Here is an 18,782-nt window from a genome sequence, read left to right on the forward strand (position 1 = left end):
TAGAATCATATTAGAATACATCGGACTGTGTCCAAAAATCCTCCCACTTTGCCCCACTTTCGCCACGCGCATGCTTAAAGTCACCGCGTAATGTTACCAGATCGCGAAAAATATAACCATGACGCAAATGTAAGATAATTATATTTTAAAAAAAGACATTTATCTAAAATTTTGTTGTACACGCGGAAACATTGATTGACACAACAGAGTAGATAAGTAAAGGTTAATTTAATAAGAGTAATTGAATTAATGAACTTTAAGCTTAAAAAATAAAATAAATTTTATTTTACGTAAAACGGATATTTTTATGTCATATTAAATAATATTTTATGTTTTAAAAATAATGTCGGTCAAATGTCCACCACGGCGTTGTTTAATCTGAGACGTCCAATTTTCATTAATTGGATGAGAAAAAATAAGCTAAATTTCCACTAAATCAATTAAACTAATGTTCTCATTTAAAAAAAGTAGCGTAAAAAAAATTACTACCCTATCAGCACTAACAAAATCTCCATTTTGTTTTCTTTGACAATCTGACCGGTGGAAATTTTTTTTTTTTTGAGTAATGCATTTGCTACTTCCGCATAAAATGTGATCCCATCCTGTTTCTTTTTTATCCCAGCAGCATTTCTACGCTTGACAACGATGTAACACGGCATAGTTGAATTCAAATCGGGAGTTGCGTACTGAGCGACGTCTAGAAAGAAACTAATGGGTCAAAACATAAAACTCCTCGTTAAAGAGAAGTTTAGTCGCCTTCTGTTTGATGCGCGTATGCGGCTTCTGGACTATTCTTAATTCTATGGTCTGTGGTGACGTAGCATCGTTACTCAGTTCACAAATCCAAAATCCTACTACAAAACCGAAACTAAAAACAAAGCCAAAACAAAGTGCAAACCAAACTAACCATAAGTCCCTGTCCGTAGAACTCTTCGACATTCCCAACTCAATGAATAATTATATGAAAAATAGCACTCTTCGAAAAATACAGATTTCCTATAATGACAGTTTTAGTGGCATCGACATATTACATTGTAAATACCATATTTTTATCAGATCTTTTAAAGACATTTTAAATTTATCTCCAGCTTGACTTTTGACTTTTATCATTTAATTTGACTTTTAATTTTATCTTTCAATTTTAACTTTTTTGTTTTAATTCTTAATTTTGACTTTTAATTTTAACTTTTAATTTAAACTTTTAATTTAATTTTAACATTCAATTTCAACTCTTAATTTAAACTTATTCATATCTACATCTACTACCTGCATCTAATTAATTATCTTTGGTTGTGTATTTTTACTAAGAAATATAAATGTTCATGGAACCAGAGAGAGGTGGAGGAAAGTAAAGTTGGAGCTATACAATCTCTTCTCCCGTTTATGTACTTTTTATTTAATATTTATTTTTTCCTTTTTTAGAATTTAATTATTTTTCCCCTCTCCTCCTGCATTCATAATAAATAAGTGTAAAATCTGTAAATGGTCTTACCTTTTTTAATTGTTCTTTTGTACCTTGTATTTATATAAAGACTATATGATTTCCTTAATAAATAAAACAAGTTAATTGTACAAATTTTAAGAATTAATTTCAAAAGAATTATTTTGGACATCCCACCTTACCGCCTACTTATTGTCAAATAATGTTGCTAATAATACAATATCGGCTTCGTAGTGTAATGGTCAGCGCGTTTGCCTACAACTCAAAAGGTCTCACAGACGTGAACACAGATAATCATACCTAAATATAAATACGATCGAAAACGATAAAAAATTCACGTGGGCACAATGAAAAGTTTTACAAACATCTTAACTTCAAAATGTTTCCTTAATAATTTTTACTTTGGAACAACTTAATTTGTCAGCATGCGTCGCACTCCGAGTATAAACACAAATTGGCACATGATTACAACACCAGGTATACTAGTATGGAAGTCTAGCTGTTCCTAGATATTGCAATAAATATGGCAAAAGGACACTGCAATACAGTATACCTAAAATATTTAACATGTTACAACACAATATTAAAAATAGTGAGTTAAATACAGGAGTGAGACGTATGCTCAAATTATGGCCAATGGGAAAAAGTTTTTTGTATTTATGATAGTCTTTAATCTTTAATAAGCCCCATGGGCGTCAACAGAAAGAAAAATAAAAATAAAATAAATAAATAAATAAATGAATAAATGAATAAATAAATAAATAAATAAATAAATAAATAAATAAATAAATAAATAAATAAATAAATAAATAAATAAATAAATAAATAAATAAATAAATAAATAAATAAATAAATAAATAAATAAATAAATAAATAAATAAATAAATAAATAAATAAATAAATAAATAAATAAATAAATAAATAAATAAATAAATAAATAAATAAATAAATAAATAAATAAATAAATAAATAAATAAATAAATAAATAAATAAATAAATAAATAAATAAATAAATAAATAAATAAATAAATAAATAAATAAATAAATAAATAAATAAATAAATAAATAAATAAATAAATAAATAAATAAATAAATAAATAAATAAATAAATAAATAAATAAATAAATAAATAAATAAATAAATAAATAAATAAATAAATAAATAAATAAATAAATAAATAAATAAATAAATAAATAAATAAATAAATAAATAAATAAATAAATAAATAAATAAATAAATAAATAAATAAATAAATAAATAAATAAATAAATAAATAAATAAATAAATAAATAAATAAATAAATAAATAAATAAATAAATAAATAAATAAATAAATAAAATATTATATGTAATGTTTTTTAAATAAAATTATGATTAATTATAACTAATTGTGATTAAGTATGAAAAATTGAAGCAATATATAAGAACCTGCTGACGAGTTGTATGCTTACAATTTCATTCACTTAAAAATTATTAATTTTCATTGATTTTGCCGTACGCGATTTTCATATAAATTTGTATAGAGTGAGCCGAGTGAATGACTATTTGCTGTCGAACGCAAGCATAATCCTTAAAAAAATAGTTTGAGATAAACATTGGAGCCGGGCGGACGTCGCGTGACTTGATGTATTGTTAATACATCTACCTACGAAAAAGGTGTTTTTGTGCACTGTGTAAAATACAATACATAACCTACACGTGCTCGCCAGCCGCGTCCGATCACGACGAAAACCCGTTGAAGAAAAAAGGCAAGGAAGGTAATTACCTATGAAATGGAATGTTCCGACTTGCCTTGTATTAAATTACCACGATACAGAACACTGGGCGTGAATAGGAAAATTATAATAATGACTGTTAAAATATTTGGTAATGCTTTTCTTATAACATTTTTTTTGTCGGACGCATCAGCGGACCGTGTGGCCTAATGGATAAGGCGTCGGACTTCGAATCCGAAGATTGCAGGTTCGAGTCCTGTCACGGTCGATAGAGATTTATTTTTTTAGTATGAATAGCAGTTTATTTATAGAACTACACAATTGTTCAAACAATATTAACGGCTAAGAGCCATATCTAAGAATCTGGCGGTTCTTTTACATACATATGTAGTCATAACACAAAACATAACTTTATTTAAATATAAGTAATTATATAATTACAACGGAATTCAATCAAGAGTTGTCAACAAAAAACATCATTTAACTATAAATAATATAAGAAATTACGCTTTCGAAACACCTGTATTACATCTACTCCTTTCTGTGGCTTATTTTACAGAGGTCGCGGTCGACACCCACACAATAGGAAAAAATAGAATAGATAGATTGAAAAAGTTTACTAACTACTTTAAGGGGAAATGCGGTATCAGAGAAATTTAATGAATTGGTAATTGTACATTGTTTTTCTGTCACTCTCTCTTCGCTTCCTCATTTTTCGCACATTTTATAAATAAATTACATGAAATTGTTGTAAGATACAAATTCGACGTTTTTGTTAGTCAGATATATATGCTCCCAGGTTCGAAGTCATTCAGAATAAATTTCTCCAGTCGGTTGGCTCATTATAGTGTACGTTCTGATAGCGCATCCAGAAAAAAATTCTAAAATATTATTCATATATATTAAGTTTAAACTACATACTCCCAGCCGCTTTTTAAAATTATAATAAATTGTATCTTTGGCAAATATTTTAAGACTTTCCGATAGAAGAGTTTTAACAGACCCAATATTACTTTAAAAAGTTATAAATTCATTCATTGACTGTCCAGATTTGCTGGAGTTGGTGTGTTTCCGTGTACCTGGTAGACATACCCGTCACAGATCTCCCTTTTGTTCTGCAAGTTTAAGGACCGACTATCACATGCACTCGCCTATGCCTGGGCTCCACAGATATGGTAATCAGTATGAGGACAAGGCTGATATATTTGGTTCTGGACTTGATAGTTATAAAACAAGTCTGATTTAATTTTTTTTTTAAATGTTTTTCCTTTTTGCTTTTTCATATTAATGTATATATTTCATTAATATTTTTGTTTACTTGTGTGTATTTATCTACTTGTTACTATTGTTGTAGTTATGCAATTTTATCATTTTTGTTATGTAATTTAAAATATACTTTTAATTTTTTTCCGATTAAAATTGTCGCTTATTCGGGCTGTGCGTGAGCGAAAAAGAAGAAGAAATTATACACTCGTAAAAAGATTACAACCGATTACGTTGATCGCCCGCCTGATAATCTAATTACAATAGCCATTTTGTTCAGATCAACGAAGCAATGGCGTTCATAAATCTTCATTTAAAAAGTTGAATTTAAATTTTCCTTCTAGCCATTTTCGCGTGACGTAATAATCTGGTAATGTGCTAAATTTCATTAGCCACCCACTGCTTAACACCCACGTTTATCCCTTCCCTTGAATTATATCGACATGATTACATTATATGTATCTACCCAATGTATTCCAATATACACATGTACCAAAAAATATGGGTTAACACAGCTTCAACTACTACGTACTACAATCACGCCATTTCCGGGATAGGCAGAGGATGGATCACCGTACACCCTTATCCTGAGATACATAGTACCAATGCAGTGCCCTATGCACCATTAGATGCGAAAAAGGAATAATGATTATATACATATACAGTTTACACACATATGCATAAGGGCGGGAATATTGCCTCGAGGCAATTTCTCCCTACCTACCCAAATCGTGCGATTTGAGAAAATAAGTAGTACATGAACATATTGTAGGTATATTAGAATACTTTAATTCCAAAACATACACAGATAGTTTATTTTTATCGAAAAAGAAATTAACTAAATATCTACACTAAACCATAAAGAGGAAAGAGGAGGAAAGAGAGAGAAATGACATTTCAAACGTGATTTGAATGTGAATAAAAAAGGGGTCTTTGACATTAGTGGGTAGATTATTTCATAATCGAACAGCTACTACTGTGCAAGAGGAGACAAAACAATTAGAGCGGGCATTGAAGGGTTCTTTCGTTACTAGAACGAAGAGATATACCATGCTGTGATGGAGGTTCGAAGAGCTCTCTCAGATTAACATGCGAAGTGGGATTATTCCAAATATTCTGAAGAAGTGATAGAATGTGAATGTTTCTTCAATGCCTGATACTGAGCCAGTGTAGTTGCGGGCGGTATTCGGTTATGTGGTCAAATTTGCGAAGATTAAAGATAAAACGTAATCAAACACTCTGCAATCGTTCTAACTGGAATGGTTATTTAAAAAAAACCACCAAAGACGTGGGTTATTGCAAAAATATTATCAGATTGTCGTTCGGGCGTTCAAGCTATAACTGATACTCGGTCGGTAAATCCATTAATTGTAGATATTCAGAGTAAAATCAAGCATCTAAATATCAGAGGGATGATTATTCAAATATGTTGGATAAGAGGACATGCTGGTATCGTTGGAAATGAGAGAGCTGATGAACTAGCAAGAGCCGCAACTTGTAAAAGAACGGCACCTTTTTTATCAGGATTTCCTCTTAACTTTGCTTAACACTGTATAAAACAAAATACGCAGCAGCGTAAAGAGGATCATTACCGCGCGTCTTCTACAAGTAAAATCACCAAAATGTTTTTCCCAACGCTTGCTGATGCAGCAAACTTTCGTCGTCATCACCAAAGTGCCTTTGAAACGACCCAAATTTTTACCGGACACGGAGCTATGAGAAGTAACCTATATAGGTTTAAATTAAGGAATGATGACTATTGTCCAATTGTCCATGCGATGACATTTCTTCACAGAGTATCGAACACCTGTTATTTCAGTGCCAATTTTTCAGTTTACAACGCCATAATCTTGAAGCAGAATGCAGGAAAGATGGAATATCCTTAACAGATATCCACACAGTCGTTAAAAGTAGTTATCACGCGCCATTGTTCTTGGACTTAGCAACAATGGTGATTGGACTCATAAAGGTAATAAACCAAAATCAGTGGTCGAACATCCCATTTCCAAGATAAACAAAAACTGTTTTTTTTCCAAGTACCTTAGCCTTGTACATGACAAGTAAGTACAAAATACAGAGGTCCTAAGATATATTTTTTTTTTCTTAAAATCGTTCCTATTTATTTATTTAACTTTATTGTACATAATAATATTTGTACATTGGCGGGCTTATTTCTTCTTTCTTTTCAAATTTTAATTTTAATTTCTTCCGACCTACCAATAAAATAAATGTTGTATTTTTATAATTCAAGTTACAGAACATGTTCAAAAGAAAAAAAAAAGATCAAATAGCTAAATATATATAAAAATAGAAATAAACGTATTTGTTTATAAATAAACTTAATTCAAAACTATTACTCAATGGGAAAAAGGAAAAAAGAGAAAAAAGGAAAGGAGGAAAGGTTAAGGAAGAGAAAGGAAATGTTTCTTCAGACGTGATTTAAACAGAGATAACGTAGTAACATCTTTGATGTTGGATGGGAGATGATTCCACAGTCGAGCCGCATGGACACCATATGAGTTAGAGAAGAAAGAAAAATTGTGGATGGGTATTAAGAGAGTGCCTTGAGAATAAGAACGAAAAGGTAAACCATGAACTGATAGGTGTTGAAATTTTTCACGCAGGTATATAGGCGTTAGGACTATAAAGTTCATTAAACAAAAGTGAGAGGGAGTGATAGTTTCTCCGCTGTCTAATTTTGAGCCATTTCAGTTGCCTACGATAATCAGAAATGTGGTCATATTTCCTAAGACCAAAAATGTACCTTATGCGTGTATTCCTGAAGTTGTTCAAGTTTATCGAGTTGCTCACAGCTTAAATCAGTCATGGAAACATCAGCGTAATCTAGAATGGGTAGTAGTAGTATCAAGTAATTCAGAATAAGCAACGAAGAAGAAGTAAGTTTTGAAAAATACACGTAAACCCGAGGGGATAATAAACCCCTCATGTGCAATGTGAAATAGCTGAAACCATTACGTATTGATGTTGAATCATGCCGCTTTGTTAAGTGGAACAAAATGCTTATTTATGTAACAGCAACTTTGTACAAAATCGATGCAAAATAAGTATCTTGTTGAGTAGGTCAGAATGCTAAAGATACAAAAAACAAGTGAATGAACTTGTGACTAATTGCGATGGCTTATATTTTACTGTGCTTCGCACTTTTACTGTAAACATCTGCAAAATTCCTTTTCGCTGACCGTCGCACTTGGCGAACCTCAAAAGGTTACCAGAGGTCTTTAATCTGTGCTTCTTTGAGAGTACGCGGCGCCAGACAAGTTCAATGAATAAGTATTTGAACATTGTTTTTCAGTCACTCTCTCGCAAACGCCACCCCGATACTGTGTGAAAAAGACAACTGCACGTCTTAAATATTATTTTATTTATTTTTTTATTAGTGTACCTTTCATAAACACAAGCATAAATAAATTTAAACATAACAGTGTTCTATTATAAAATTATGAAAGTATCCAAAAACAATATACTCGTGGTTTTACATATTACCATAGAATTAAGAATAATCCAGAAGGAGCGTAGAATCAAATTTTAATACATCGGACTGTGTCCAAAAATCCCTCCACATTGCCTTTGTGAAGTCGCCGCGTAAATTTGCCAGACGGGAAAAAATATAATCATAACACAAATGTAAGGTTTTTAAAAAAATATATATTACACAGTTGTTTTATGCATACTGTACTGTATTATAATACTATGCAGTAGTGGATATGTTCGTCTACCATGTGAGAGGTCTTGGATTCGATACCTTGCAGGGTGGATGTGAAATATTGGTTTCAATGCTAATTCTACGCTGAAATATTTGATTGTCTTGAAACTGGCATCTAAAGCGTAATCCTACTAATGTAACGGTGCATATGGTACTTCTTTGGTACACCAACCGCAGCGAATAGTTTTTTTTTGTTTTTTTACATGAAGGTAAGATAGTCAGTCTTACGCTTCAGGTGTCAGTCCAGGAACTATTAAATCATGTCAACAACGTCGGAAATCTAACCCGAAAGCTATTACTTGGTAGGCATTCATGCTAAACATTTTGCTATGAGGCCGACTGTGAAGATCACAGATTTCTACATTTGCTGATATTTCCTTTATCTCGGTAGGACGTATTAGGTGAAGACTGGGAAAGACATGATACGATCAAATCGAATCAAAATGAAGGAATAATCGGCGCGCGTGCATGAGAAGACGTATGAATGAAGAGAAAGCGAGATCTGTATACAAATATAGATTATTATTATTATTTTTTTTTCTTTTTTTTTCTTTTCTTTGTTTTTTTTTTTAACTGGTTCATAATTGTTTTAAGTATTTTATTTTTGTTGTTTCTTTATTTTTATTACAATTTACTGTTATTATTGTTATTATGATATATTATTATAGTGTTTATATTATAAAGTACATATATTATATTATAAATGTAGCTTTAGAAGAGGTATTTTTGTATTTAGTGAAACTTCTCGGATTACTTTCTTCAATTACTTAATTCAATGTCTATTACTTATTTTTGTTCTATTTTGTATTCCATGTATTAACTTTTATTTTTTGACGTTAAACGCCGTATTTTGGCACTGAACCTGAAAGACAGAGTAATATGGCGTTCTATCCTCTCTGTCATCCGTACGGAGAAACGGCGTGATTGTCTGTTTGATTGTTTGTGTAACACCGACGCATTCTCATATTGTATTTTACAGTCTTGTGCCTTTGTGACACAAAATAAATTTGCCAAGCAAATCGCTTTAAAATATGCATTTAAAATGGCGTTTCAGAGTAGAAATAAGACTTTAAGCTTTAAGCGAGATTGTGCACGGAAAGTAGGTATATTGATTGGTGGACAGGAATCTGAAGCCTTAGAAAGGCCATCGCCATTGTCTCTTAGCGTGTCTTCCTCGTACTACTTTATCAGAACTCATCAATCGGTGTTCCGTGGCTCTTCGAGAGGATATGCGTAACAGCGTCGTTTGATAAATAAGTATTTGAACATAGATTTTTTATCATTTTCTCGCAGATGCCTTCCTGATACTGCGCGAAAAAGGCAACTGCATGTCGGACTGATTGATTCATGTATGAAGCCAATGTTAAATGTTTAATATGTAGTATACAACAACTATTAGGAACAGAACACCAAAATGACATAAACAGACTACAAAAAGAGCAAAGTAAAATAATATTAAAGTTAGCATATGCAAGATCTCCCTACTGATAAAAGGGTACTCGCAAAGTTTTGTTTTTGACCTAATAATGCTCAGCCGAAATCGAGTGAGGGTTATCACTAGAACCCGCCCAGGGCACTGCAGATTGAACAAACACCTTGCTAGAATGAACCTTTTTGATGAATGAACGCCGATTTCCCGCTCAGCTTTGCCAAAAGGAAAATAAGAAGCAGAACCCTTCAACTCTGGAACGATTGTTATTTGAGTGAACCTACCGGAAGTAGTACTAAAATGTTTTTTTTAGTACTACATCCGGTTTTGAGTAATTTTCCATGCCTATGATTTCAGGAGAATTCAGAAAGCTGGGTACGAGCTCACCCAGATTCTCACGGGTCACGGTGGGTTCATGAGCTACCTTCATCGCGTCAAGCTCTCCGAGATCGACAGCTGCCCATGCGACGATGAAACTCTTCAAGGTGTCCCTCACCTGTTGATGCATCGCCCTTTTTTCAGCTTTCAAAGACAACAGCTGGAGGCGCGATGCAGAAGCCAGGGTGAAGATCTTTGCATCATCCTATCGGAGTTAGGTAATAAAGAACTCACACGAGAGGTAGTATGATCAATATAGTGCAGGCAATTGGTAAAATAAACCAAAGTCTGAACAAAATGCCGAACACTCTTCTAGTGGAACGGAAGGCCGGTTGACAACTGTCAACATGCCGGCTTCTCCTGAAGAGTTTTAAATGGTTTCCTCTCCACATGAGCAAATGCTGAGAAGTACCTGATTGGCCCACATTAGAATATCCTTCCTGATTCCAACAGTTTAGCTAAAATAAGGTAATAAAATAGCAGAAAAATCTTCTATTTAAAATATAAATCTTGTGAAAAAATAATGCAACTCCGATATAAAAATAAAATATATAAAAAAAAGAATGAACCTTTCCCAAACATCTAAGTTCTGGAGTGCAGATGAGGAAACACCAATACACATTCTATGTGAATGTGATTCTTTACATCATAAAAGGAGCCTCATCCTCGGGGGACCACTGGTAAACCTGAGGATGTTAAAGTGCTCGCCCCCTACCTAATAGCCCGATACTTTACGGATCTGGATTTGGAGGGGGAGATTTAGCAAAATGTAAACTCTCGCATTCCACACAGTAGCCAGGCTCTTTATAGACCTGGGCTGAAATATTTTATTTTTATTTTTATACTAAACACTACTAAGCAATTGAAATACACAGACATCCAAATAATATAAACAAAGACGACGGGCTTAAATTAAATTCAACATGGTTCCCAGCACTACATATGACAAAAACGAATAGAAATGTGCCTACTGCCGGCTGCGACACAGTACAAATTACTAGTACATAAACATAATTATTCTTTCCTACAAAACTAGAAATGTGCCTACTGCTGACTGTGACACGGTACAAATTACTAGTACTTAAACACATACATTTCTCTATAAAACACACAGTTTTCCCTGAAGATGGCTCCTGCAATGGTAGCCGAAACGTCGGATCAAATCCAACATACACGGTATCACCCAAAAAAGATACATAATATTGACTACTAAGCCAACTTGAAAAAATGGTAAATTGATCTATTTAATACATTTTAATAAATAGTTTAGTAAATAATAACTGAACTTTCAGAACATTTTTTGAAAATAATAGTGAATTGACACGACTAAGTGCATTTTCGATGATACATAATACCACATTCAGGAATTTAAATTGAAGCCACATTGTACCTACTATAGTCGCTTTGTGAGAAATGTTTTTTTTTCTTTAATTAAAAAAGTTATGGAATCATTTTATCTAATGTACAGTACCTATTACATTAGGCAAAATAATAATTAATTAGCAAAAAGAGAAAAGAGAGAAAATCATAATTGCCACGTTTGCTCCTGAGTGAAGCATGCAGACATCACTTACAAGACATCTACAGGATATCATGTCGGCGACCAATAGTCTCACCTTTTCTCAAATCAGTACTGCTCTATAAGCTCCGCTGAATACATCCGAACTATTGCTATAGATGGCCCACCAGTACGGCGCGGCGTCCCTTGTCCTTTGGTGCTTTTTCCCTGAACGGATTTAAGTTTTATTGACTTATTACAGAAAAGATATCGACTTGTAGTGTAGATAGAACTTAATACGTTTTTGCAGATTGTAGAGTATTTTTTTCAATAGTAACCTTATCATTAAGTCAAAACAGAAAATTTTAGTGCTTTTTCGCAGAATACCCACGATATACTAGTATACCATTTTTTTGCCCTTGTTTGTCTGCTACATATTTTTATGATATTTTTGTTCAGTTTCTTGTTCATATGTTTCTTCATATAACTGTTGTAATTGGCTTAGGCGGTATTTATAATAACATAATAAATGAAACCCTTTTAAGTACAAATATTTTAATAAGTCAAATCGCATTTTTCGCACATCCGTTCTTGTTCTACAATCGCGACGATATATTTATGACGCATGTTTAATTTTTAGTTTTCTGTGCCGATCGAACAATTGTCTTGTTGTAAGGTTCTGAGTTTCAGAAAAGTTAAGAACCGCCGTATTAAACTGTTCGTGTCGGCGCAAAACTAAATTGGCTTAAATACCTTGATTTTGTTCACTTGTTATCTGAGATATTACTGTCACAAAATAAGTTTATTCCTGGCAAGGAATATAACTTATATAAATGTTACATTACTGTCGAAATACCAAAAAAAATGTCAGAAGAATTTCCTATTTCTACCCATTGAGATATAATATGTAGAGATGACAATCCATACAAATCTGAACTAAAAAGTCGTCCCCAAAGGAAAGGGAATGACCAGTAGAGGAAGCGAGTATCGTCACGTCATATCCCGTCGACTTTAGCAAGCAAAACAAGTAATACAGTAAAAAGCACGGGCTGTTTACATCGGTCTACTCTAAGTTCTATTTAGAATGTCGCTCCCTTCCTACCTTTGTTTATCGTTTCACCATACACCCGGCTAACTGAGCAGGACAGAGACATGAGATAGCTTACGACTAATAAATACTGGTAACATATTAATAAACTATTTTCAATAACAATTTCCTTAGCCATTTTTCATCGATCGATAAGGTGGTTGATACGTTTCCTCTTTAAGGTTTAAAAAAAAAACAGGTATTTTTTGATAATCATTGTTCAATAAGTCCACTTATATTCACTACACATTGTCACATACATAAAATACTCACACACCCATACACATACTCGTATACACATCCTCACCCACCCTAACATAGTAAAAGTGATCCTCATAATCTAAATGAGATACATTTTATATATATATATTTCAACCGACATATTGAAACCATTGTATGATTTTTATCAAGTGTTTTGTTTTTACGAGAAAAATAAAATGAAATAATAGTAAAACAAAACCTTTTTTTTTTTACATTAAAATAGCTATTTTAAACAAGCATTAATTAAAATAAAAACATTATTTACCGGTGAAAGGTTACTCCATCAGTTTTCATGGTCGATTTGTGCAGTATTAAGATACTACGCTAAGGCGTACATTTATAGGCATTTTTGTAATTGCGACATTTGTCTCCACAAAAGTTCAAAAGTAGCCGGAGAATGCTCGCAACAGACTAAAGTCCGTTTTATCAAACATATGCCAATAGGCCGCAGGTTAAGGGAGCATATTTCGAACGCTCGTGTTTACTCTAGTTATATACCTCAATGTTTCTACCTTCCTAATTTAATGACAGACTATACAAATTTCAATACGCCAGCATTAAAATTGACACTTAAATGCATTATGTAGCTTGATAAATACATACTAAATGCACCCTTGTACAAGCATTACTACCACCCATTCTAGATAACGCTGATGTTTCCATGACTGATTTAAGCTGTGAGCAACTTGATAAACTTGAACGACTTCAGAATACATGCATAAGGTACATTTTAGGTCTTAGGAAATATGACCACATTATTCTGATTATCGTAGGCAACTGAAATGGCTCCAAATTAGGCAGCGGAGAGACACTTATGTTTAATTTACTTCATAGTCCTAACGCTCCTATATACCTGCGTGAAAAATTTCAACGCTTATCAGTTCATGGTTTACCTCTTCGTTCTTATTCTCAAGGCACTCTCTTAATACCCATCCACAATGCCTCTTTCTTCTTTAACTCATATAGTGTCAATGCGGCTCGACTGTGGAATCATCTGACATCCACCATCAAAGATGTTATACTACATTATATCTGTTTAACTCCTCAAGATATCCCTCACCTGTTGATGCATTGCCCCTATTTCAGCTTTCAAAGACAACAGCTGTAGGCGCGATGCAGATGCCTGGGTGAAAATCTTTGCGACATCCCACCGGTGATGGGCAATAAAGAACTCACACGAGACGTAGTATCATACATGATAAATATAGTGCAGGAAATTGGTAAATAAACCAAAGTAGGGAACAAAATGCCGAACACTCTTCTAGTGGAACGGAAGGCCGGTTGACAACTGTCAATAGGCCGGCTTCTCCTGAAGAGTTTTATGTGGTTTCCTCTCAACAAGAGCAAATGCTGAGAAGTTCCTGATTGGTCCACATTAGTATATCCCTCCTGATCCCAACAGTTTAGATAAATTTAAAGAAAATTGCAGAAAAATCCACTTTTGAAATATAAACCTTGTATATTCTAAGCAAGGTAAATAATAAAGCAACTCCTATTTAAAAATAAAAATAAATTATCTCTGTTTAAATCACGTCTAAAGAAACATCTCCTTTCTTTTCCTTAATCTCTCCTCCTTTCCTTTTCCCTCTTTTTTCCCTTTTCCCATTAAGTAATAGTTTTGATTTAAGGTAATTTATAAACAAATACGTTTATTTCTATTTTTATATATCTTTAGCTTTTTAATGTTTATTTTCTATTGAATATGTTCTGTAACTTGAATTATAAAAATAAAACTTTTATTTTATTGGTTGGTTGGAAGAAATTGCCATTTGGCAATAAGTACAGAAAGTTAAATAAATAAATAAATAAAATGCTATATCTAATAATAAAAATGTATATTTTTAAACACTCTCGTTTACCCTCCGCATACTCTCTTCATGCCTCCCTGTCCTAATCCCGTCCTATTTTACTATAAGGGTAATTCTTCTATAACTCACGTTACATTTAACTCCAAAATTGAGTGTTTTTCAATGTGTTTTATCTAAATAATGTTAAAAACATTTACTATAAATATCACTGTACAATGAACATCGATAATGGAAACATCTTCATTGTCAAAACAATGATTCAATTAAAGTAAACAAATATTTGTACAACATTTATTTCGCTTTGGTAACTTACGTCACATTTACGATATGAAGTTTTATGCACAGGACCGCGATTATGAACGCTACTTTATCGGTATTTATTATACTGTGACGGTATAAAATAATATCGATATTTATGTACAAAAGTGTGTATATTTGTACCTTTACCTTACCTTTTATTTACTTTTACAAAAAAATTCTTCATTTTAATATTATTTCCATTTGTAAATACTAACTACAAACTTTCAAATACTTTGATTTTAATTTTTAAACAACTTCCATTTAAGTTTTTTTTCCATCTCTTTTTTGTACTTATTATTTTTGAATTAAAAACAGTTATTGTTGTATTGATAACCTTAGATATAATTATAATATAATTGTTATATTTATATTTAGAACATAAGATTTTCTCACTTTCATTGTTATCTTTTATTTGCCATCTTAGATATGTTATGTTTCTTTTTTACTTTTTGCAGTTTTTAAAAAAAAAAAATTACTTTGACTAATTTGTTTAGTTTTGATTATTCCGTTGAATTATATAGTTATATTTCATACTATATATTACATAATGAATTGTTCATATGTAGTACCTACTGTTGGGTTTCCGAAATATATATATTTTTAATGAAAATGTTTATTTCTTTTTTCACCACAACAGGCCAGGAGGCCTAATTATAGTGGTGAATTACATCACAAAGCACCCAGGCTTGAGAAAAATCACATTTTATTTTTTTGTGTTCTCACCGGGAATCGAACCCGGAACCTTCCGTGCGTGAATCAAGCGTCTTGACCTCTACACCACGGAGGCCGCTAATTTATATTAACATGTTGCTAGTTCTTTTTAGGGTAGCTATTTTATTTGCATTAAAAATAAAAAAAACTTTGAAATAAGCCCGCCAACGTAGAATCTATACTGTAAAAAAGGTTTTATAAAAATATAATCCTTCTGTAACCGGTACCTTCAGTGCGATTTTAAACGTAGAGAAAGCGTTGCTAGCACATAATTTTCTTACTAATTATGTGCTGGCAATGTTTTTTTCTACTCCCTAGAGATCGTTCAGAATCTCAACGCTCTTGCTATTGGAAGTTAACAGATTTATCTTCAAGTGTATAAAGTAAAATCAAATTTTCTGTGCGAAAATGTCATTGTTTATTTAAAATATGTTTAATTACATGTCACTGACGAAGATCTTAAACTTTTTAAACAAATACTGCTCAACCAAATCAGGAAAAACCCTTCAAAAGGAAATTGAATGAAAATTAGTCGGCCTCATAGTGTGCCTGGAATTAAACAAATAAATATTAAAAAATAATAATAATACAGAAAATATTAATCGCTGTTTGTGATTTTATCGTGTTGTGCCGATTTTTGCCATGGTACGAAAAGGGCCATTCTATTAAATATGTTTGAGATCCATTAATTTAGGTGTGCCAAAGCAATGAAGTTATGGGCATAAGCAACACTAAGTACCAGGCTCGCCAATAAACCAACTTAACAAGGCACCAACTGCGGCGAAACGGAAACGTAAATCAGACTCCCTACGTTCAACGCTAGTACCTACCGGTCGACTGACACGACACAGCTAACGGCATTCATATTTAAGGTAAATTCAATTCGTGTTAATTTAACACTGTTAGATTTCATTCGTATAGTCTACATCTCTCGTGCATTATATTCGAATTTTTGCTATGGTAATTAAGACATAAAATTAGTAAATAAAATTCCATGTAATATGTAATTATTTCATTTAATACACGCAATTGAATTCAATTAATTATCCTTACTGGGAGTCATCCTTAATTCTGATCTTTCTCTTGACGCTCAAATTAGTAGAACGATAAGTTCATGCTTTTACCAGCTGAGACAAATTAAATGCATACGCAAAAATTTGCCAGTTGATGCCGCCCGTCAATTAATAGATGCGTTTGTAGTGTCTAGAGTCGATTATTGTAATGGTATCTACGCAGGTCTACCAATTAATAAAATGACTCGCCTACAGTCTGTATTGAATGCCGCAGCGAGACTTATTTTTGGAATCTCTAAGTTCAGTCATATCACTTCACTACTTCGGGAATTGCACTGGCTACGTTTTCCACAGAGGGTGGAATACAAACTCTGTTGGCTTATGTATAAGATACTGCACAACTCTGCTCCAGAATATCTAAGGGAACTCTGCATTCCAGATGAACTAGCTGACACACGTCTTACGCTTAGATCAGCTACATCTACGTCGAAAGGAAAAGTTATTATACCTCTACGCAAACAGCGCTCTAAATTCGGCGAACGTGCATTTGCGGTCGCAGGCCCTACGGCATGGAATGCTCTCCCAGCAGAAATCCGAAACTGTGAGAGTGAAGTAATGTTTCGGAAGAAACTTAAAACCCACTTGTTCTCAAAATCATTTGAATAAATTCTTAGCATGTGGTGGAAAAGTAGTATGAAAAAGTACATTATTTTTCTTAAATTAAAAAGTTAAGGTTAAAATTAAATTTATATCTTTATATAATCACTTTGTAAAGCGCCCTTGAGGTATTATATTACGAAAATGGCGCTATATAAGTTATCCATAATCATTATTATTATTATTATTACCCGAATATTTAATTTTGAGGGCCATTTTCAACGAGTTGTAAATAACTCACTATTAGAAAACGAAATCAAGTTGGGGTAGAGTGGGATTCGAACCACAGACCTTTGGTCCGTGAGTCCGAGACACTAGCCACAGGACCACAACCCGATTAATTTAATGTTAATTAAACACTGTTAGATTTCATTCGTATATTCTACATCTCTCGTGCATTATATTCGAATTTTCGCTATGGTAATTAAGACATAAAATAAGTAAATAAAATTCCATGTAATGTGTAATTGTTTAATTTAATACACGCAATCTAATTCAATTAATCATCCTTACACAAAAACAGTTCACTACACAGTGAATGCAGTGGTGTGGACAGGGGTGTGATGATGATAATAAAGCAATAAACTGTCTCATTATCAGTTTAATTATAAGCAATTTGTACCGTTTCTTTGATTAGGCAATCGGAATTCCGCAACGTGTCGTGTTCAGTTACTGCGACACGACACGAGCCCAGGGCGGGGACAATAGTGGACATTGCTGTATCAGGTAGTCAATGGACAATGAATTACCGGACCTGACCTAGTTGGGCGGCAGCTGGAACGCTGGGAACCTTCCGGCGGCGGATACATTAGCGATTTGTTCCTGGTTGCTATGGTTACACAAATAACAACCCCAGTAATAAGGGCGGGTTTGTTTAACTCCTCAAAGGAAAATTCCGCCTATTTTAATGCGGCAAGAGCTGTTCGTACAGTTTTACGCTATAAAAAAAGCTTCAATAAAATTTAAAGCATTTACTTTGTGATTTTACCTGTTACTAGATACGCATGATTCCTCGCGTTCTATACTAATAAAAGTTTAAAAAATTGGGTAATAATAAAAATACAGTCGATAAACTGAAATATGCAAATAAGGACGATTTGTAAGTACTCTTACTATTAAATTGCTATCATTCTTGATAGCGATTTCCATGGATAATGCCAGTAGGCCAAAAAGGTTTAAAAAAAGCTCCGAGCTTTAAAGCCGGTTAGCTCAAGGAAAGTAATTTAAAAATACCATTTCGAAAAGTTGTTAACCTAGCCGAACCGAAGGGGAGGATTGGAATCCCCCATAGACTGATTTTAATTCGATAACTCGAGTATTATTAAAGCTATTTGTCCTATATTTTTTGTAATCGTGAAAATAACAGAAAGAAGAATTTTCTCCTTTTTGTTTTTAAATTTTCAAATCGTTTAAAACTAAAACAAAAAAACGCAAATAATACAAGGGTCGATTTCACTTTATGTACATTAGCATTCGGCAAACAAACAAAAATGAATAA

The 18,782-nt window shown here is 32.7% G+C and overlaps 1 protein-coding gene and 1 non-coding gene across 2 annotated transcripts in view; one reads left to right on the forward strand and one right to left on the reverse strand.

Moving 5' to 3' along the window:
• The window catches only part of mtd (TLD domain-containing protein mustard), a 426,229-nt gene that overhangs the window by 336,083 nt on the left and 71,364 nt on the right, over positions 1-18,782 (reverse strand). The gene's annotated exons all lie outside the window — the stretch shown is intronic.
• On the forward strand, positions 3,351-3,423 carry TRNAR-UCG (transfer RNA arginine (anticodon UCG)). The gene has a single exon. It is a non-coding gene; the product is annotated as a tRNA-Arg (tRNA).

This window comes from Micrasema longulum, unplaced genomic scaffold (assembly GCF_059751315.1).
Source record: "Micrasema longulum isolate JH-2025_06_02 unplaced genomic scaffold, ASM5975131v1 h1tg000469l, whole genome shotgun sequence".
NCBI lineage: Eukaryota > Metazoa > Arthropoda > Insecta > Trichoptera > Brachycentridae > Micrasema > Micrasema longulum.